This window comes from Penaeus chinensis, unplaced genomic scaffold (assembly GCF_019202785.1).
Source record: "Penaeus chinensis breed Huanghai No. 1 unplaced genomic scaffold, ASM1920278v2 CTG_1177, whole genome shotgun sequence".
NCBI lineage: Eukaryota > Metazoa > Arthropoda > Malacostraca > Decapoda > Penaeidae > Penaeus > Penaeus chinensis.
In genome coordinates, this window is record NW_025917806.1 from 1 (window position 1) to 6,044 (window position 6,044).

A 6,044-nucleotide genomic window follows, 5' to 3' on the forward strand; every position below is an offset into this window, starting at 1 on the left:
ACACCCCACCCCCAAAACCCCCTTTGGCTTGGACCCTCGGTTTAAAATGAAAAAAAATAAAAGTTAATAAGGAAACCCCCTCTAAACCCTCTACCTCACCCTCCCGGGGCCCCTGGGGCCTTAACTAAAGGGAAACCAAACTTCCATAAAGAAAAATTTTTTTCCCCTGGGGCCCAGTTTAAATGAACCGGGGATCAATAAAAATCTATACCTTTCTTTGAGATCGTGAGTCCCTTTTTAAAGGGGCCAATTTCCTCCATTGCCTTTTATCCTATCCACCCCTTAGCGGGATAGGCCCCTAATTGGGCCCTCTGTCGGGGGGAAGGGACTCCTACTCCCCCCCAAAACCCGATCCGATGCAATTCACCCCCAAGACACACAAATAAACAGGGATTCCCCACAGCAAACCAACCTTTCAAACTTGTTTTCGATCCCAACCCAAAACCCATTACCCATAAAACTACTTTAGACCCCAACCCGGGGTTTTTTATATCATTTTCAAAGACTTTCCATCACCCCCATTTAATTTCCCCAAAGCCTTTAAAAAATTTATGTTTTTACAAATTTTTCCTTTTAAATACCTTTTGGGCCTTTTCCCTTAATCTCAATCAAAGGGGTAACCAAAAATCTAGAGAATTTTGAAAGGTTAAATTTGGGGGTTACAAATTAACCCAATTTTTGGATCCTTTCTATTAAAAAATTTACCCCAAATACCCCCTTTTAAAAAAACTTTAAAAACCCCAAAGGGGGCCCCAAAGAAACAATCCCAAACATTAAAAAGTTTGCCCAGAACTCTGCAAATTTTGGGAAACCCCATTCACAATCTTTGCTACAGTGATATTTAAAGATTTTAACTTAAAAGTCATTAATCATACTAAAAAATGGCCCACAAACCTTCCTTGGGACCCCCTTTTTCCTGGGGCAAAAATTCCAAAAAGTACATTCGGGAAAAAAATTTACAAAAACTTTTTGTCAAAATAAATTTTTTAATTTAAAAAAAACCAAATTTCCAACAATCCAAACATAAATTTCTGAGTACCATAAACGCCCTTTATGCTACTTTTTCTATACTAAAAAAACTGAAAACAAAAATCTTTTCAATTTCCTCGAATAAAATTCCCCTTTACTATTGAAACAATTTTTCGTCCCTTTCAACCCACTCTCTCAACTAAAATTTAAAATCTATTTAAAAAATCCAAAACCCAAATTTTAAAAATCTTTCCCTAACCCCGGGATAAACAATTTTCAACGCAATTTGGCCGGGAAGACCAATTCTTTGGGTTAACCCCCCCTTTCAATAACCAAATATTCAAATGCCATGAGTTTGAAAAGTTCTTTTTTTAAATTTTCCTTTACACTTCTACAACTTAAACATGGGTTTATGAAAAAACTTCATCTCCATATCAACTCTCGGGGCCCATTTCCCCTACACTTTTTAGGGGTCCCCCCAACCAATTCCCAAATTAATCCCCTTTTATAACAAATCATCCCTTGGGAAAGGGAATATGGGACCACCTTTCCGGGGGCCCAAAAAAAATGGAAAAATTCCAAATCTTTTAAAAAAATGCCCCGCGATACCTTTAAAAAAATTTTTTGGTAAAACAAATTTTTTCCCTCGGGAAAGATTTTTTAAAATTTTGCAGGAGTTTTTTTTTTAATTTTTACAAAGGGCCAAACCCTTAAATTTTTTTTAAAATTTTATTTTTTTAAACAAAGCTACCCCAGGATCTCTTTTTCTTTTCAAATACCCACGGCCCTACTCTTCGTTGAATTTAAAAATTCCAAAGTTAAATTTTTTTTGGAAAAAAAACCTTTCCTTTTTCTCGCACACCCGCCAACTTTCCACCATGGAACTCTATCTTAAACCCCATCGTCAAGTTTTTGAAAATACAAACTTTTTCTAAAAAGAAATTCCCAAATTTTTACTTTTTTTATCAATTTTTTTTCCAACAATTACTTAACCCCCCTTTAAACCCCTTCCCCTTTTTTACTTAAATTTTCCTTAACTTTTTGCCTTTTCGCATTTAAATTAAAAAAATAAAATAGCCTTTCCCCAAAAATCCTCAATGGGCCCCCAGCACTTTCTGCTACATATAACCAGAATAAGTCTATAAAAACCCCAAATTTCCCTATTAACGCTACCCGGGGTTTCCCACCACTTTAAAACTAAAACAAATCGTTTAAACCCTTTAAATACTTCTCAACCCTACCACCCCCGCAGGGAACCCCCTAAAGAAGTGACATTAAAAACACCTAAAATTTCTTTATTTTTCAACACCTAAACAAACCATCAAAATTTCCACTTTTTTCAGGGACAATAAACCAACATTTACCAATACGGGTTTTTTGATTTTTTCTTTGCATTCACAACCTCCCCAAAATAAATCAATAATCACTTTAAAAGGGGGCTTTATTACAACACTCCCCTCCACCCCTACCCTCACGATCCTTCCACACAAAATGGTAGTTTCGAGTTTATACGACCTCGTCCCAGACGAGGTTAGTTTTAAGTGGTTTTCTTGTAAGACATAATATCGGAAGCATAGGAACGAGGCTAATAATCTGAGGTCGTTATACTTTAGATCTAATACATTCGACAGTTCCATTGTATAATTGGTAAACGCGAAGATTACGTTTTATGGGGATTGAAGTGCCTTGACCGCCATATTAATTTTACTTTTTCTGGGGAGGAGGATCGTCCTCCTCTCCCTCTCTAACCCAGGGCCTCCCATGGGTAAATTTTGGAGACAGTAGCCTCCACGTCTCCATGAGTTCTCGGCTGCCAGGTGAACGCCCAGTGAGGAAGTCTGCTTCGAGAAGCAACCACACACAGACGAAGTCCTAGCAGGAGCCGCCTGGACGAGAAGGTGCATCCAAGACTGTTTTTTGGTCTCATCCTCCTATGATGCTGCTGCTTTATGCTGGTTGATTTCAGCAATTTGGTGAATAGAATCTTCAATTCTTGATTTGACTCATAATTCCCTTGACCGTTTCCTTTAATTCAGCATTTTCTTCTTTATCCTTGCTGCAAGTTCCTGACAGATTGCCGTTTGCCACGGAAGTGTAGATAGTTGCAGCTGAGGCTAGGAATATTGGGTTTGCAGGTCAAACCTTCAAACTTTCCTCTTGGCTTCACGGTAACTAACATCTGTCCTCTCATGTATCTAATAATTCAGTCTCCTTCGTTCAAGCTGCTGCACGCGGCAGAGCCAGAATGATGGGACCTCACAGTTTATCACCCATGACGAAGTCTCAGTACATACAGCAGTGTCATGAATCTCCAGCAGATTTACCACAAGTAAATTTATTGGTAATCCTTATCATTTGCATCGTAAATAGTGTTCCAATTTATTGCATACTATTACAGCGCATAGGTTTTTGAAGTAAGGTCCTCACTTGGACACGTTCATATCCAACCGTGACCATACTCAGAATTTTACAGAAGCAAAGGTCAACAGCACAATCCGGTTTATGATCGCAAATTCCCGTCTTTCTTGGTCAAGCAGTATCACGATCCACAACGCTTTGGTCCTTCATAATTTCCAGAATTTCTCTCCTTTCCCCTTCTCCAATGTCCCTCAAATCCCTGCTAAGATTACTCCCTTGCAGGTATTGGGGCCCAATGGGGATAGTTTACGTTGAGATAAACCCTTCAAATCATGAAGTTGCGTCAGTTTTACGCCAGTTCCATAATCTGGGAGTTGAATTGCACATTTCAAGGAGCTACCATCTCGCAATTTCTTGACAAATTCAAAATCGCCGTCCACCTTTGAACAATCAAGGACCTTCTTGAGATGAAAGGGGCTCACAATTCAAAAGCGTTGATTTTCATTCACTCATTTTACAACGAACCTTGCATTCTGTGGAGGGATTTGAAAAAAATCGTCGTTCTCGTTTGTCAGCAGTAGGGGTTTCCGTTTTCAAGGTCGCATTAGTCCTTAGAGGAGTCATGGGTCGTCCCCCTCCTTGAGGAAGGAGGAGTAAGCCGAGAATCGCACATCTGGTATCCGACCGAGTCCGACCCCTGGGCCCGTGCCCGTAGTCCACCAGAAGGGACCATTTAAACCCTCCCCCCCCCCTTTTAACTATCGTTGACCAACCTAACAGCAATAGCTTAAGAGAAGATTGTGGCAGTATCCGTCCTCTACCCCCCCAGTGAAGCCTGGTTGCGTTCACCAGTACCACAGAGGGATCGAGTAATGTGGAAGACAACCTCCTTACCGCCGAAACTTTGCCTATGGCCGAAGGCGGTAATTATTCGATGCCCACCCCCCCAAGCAATACGGGAGCCCACAAGGGAACTCGGTAGGCTCAGGAAGACCACATGAAGAGCGGAAGAATTTTATAAAAAAAGAAAAATGCGCCCAAAAGGACCCCCAGACACTGGCCTCCCTACCCAGGGTCAAAGCCCGTATGGGGCTGCCCCTGGGAAGAAAGAGCTGCGGGTCCTGAGGTGGGTGCTGAACTACGCCTACTGTATCTCTCGTGTGACCTGCAAAATCAATTCACTGAAGGTGCAGGCAAAGCACAAAATTCTGAAAAAATCAGATTTACTCTACGTATATTATACATTAAATTACTCAGAATCAATAGCCGATCGAGACGAGAGGCCCCGGACCCCAGGGGAGCTCCTGTGGGCACAAGGCTTGGTCTCTTGCTGCTGCGTCTGAAAAGAGAGGTCCGACTGGTTAGAGTCTCGTTAACGAGTGGACATTTACCAATATATATGAGTGTACATATATAATTTATACATATATAATTTATATATATAATATAAATTTAGTATATACTCATAAGTATATAAATATAGGTAACATATATGTACACACACAAACACACACTATAAATATATATATATATATATATATATATAGATGCCATATATATATCTATAAACATACATGTAATGAACTATATATATCTAGGTAGAAATTATAATGTGGTTTATGTAGAATATACCATATACTTTGTATGTATATTTTTACATATTTTATGTATCTGTGAATAACTCAATATACATAATGACATAAAATAGATACAATTTGATAATACAGACAAATGCATATCCATATCTAGACTTCTATATATTTTGTAAATCATATATATATAGATATACACACATGCATATATATATATACCTATACACAAAAATGTTTATGTATAATTGTATAAAATCTACATAATTTTTGTATACATATATACGATTAAATGCAATTATCAAAACTTTTCATATTGTATCCTGTGCATATGGAATGCCCTGATTTTTTTCCTTTAAGTCGAGTTCGAGAAAACATAGCTCGAATAAACTTTATTTTTGGATGAATATTTGCCCAGAGACTTCCACTTTAAAATTGCATGCCGATTTCCCCCCAGTATAGATTTCGAAATATTATCCTCAGTGTCGTTCACTCGGAATGACTTAGCAAAAGTTAATTGGACTGGATATTTGTATAAGAAATATTAAATGCCGGGGATTTCATGTGAGCGATCGTGGATCGTGGTCGGCAAAAAAAATCATACTTACCAGGCACAGGAGATACCGTGACACGAAAGGCGGTTTCCAGGGTGAGGCTCACCAATTGCACTCCGGTGGCGCTGACCCCTGCGATAAACCATATGTGGTTAACTCGAGTGTGCAAATTTTTGGTAGCGGGGGACGCTTCGCGCTAACCCCCTCATTATAACGCGTTACACACAAGTCTTGACGGTAGACCCCACATTAAAAAATCCGTTACCGAGTTGAATATTCTAGGATAACGTAGCAGCACTATTATACTTATATATTTAATATATCTCGGTTACTTCAATGATAAGCTAACCAACTTGCCCGAAATTCTAATTATACATATAATACTTTGATTTTGCATTAAAATAGTATACGTATTCTGAAATCAACTACCGAATATTTGAACGACTGGAGAAAAAAAAAAAAAAAAAAAAAAAAAAAAAAAAAAAAAAAAATAGAATTAAAATGTATATAAATATATATTTTTTATTGATATATGGTACGTTAGTTACTTACATCTATGTTTAGACGCATTAAC

At 38.4% G+C, this 6,044-nt stretch overlaps 1 non-coding gene across 1 annotated transcript; it reads left to right on the forward strand.

The window, feature by feature from the left end:
- Positions 1-5,516: 5,516 nt before the first annotated feature.
- Positions 5,517-5,676, forward strand: LOC125024634. The gene has a single exon (XR_007114781.1). It is a non-coding gene; the product is annotated as a U1 spliceosomal RNA (small nuclear RNA).
- The last annotated feature ends 368 nt before the right edge of the window (positions 5,677-6,044 follow it).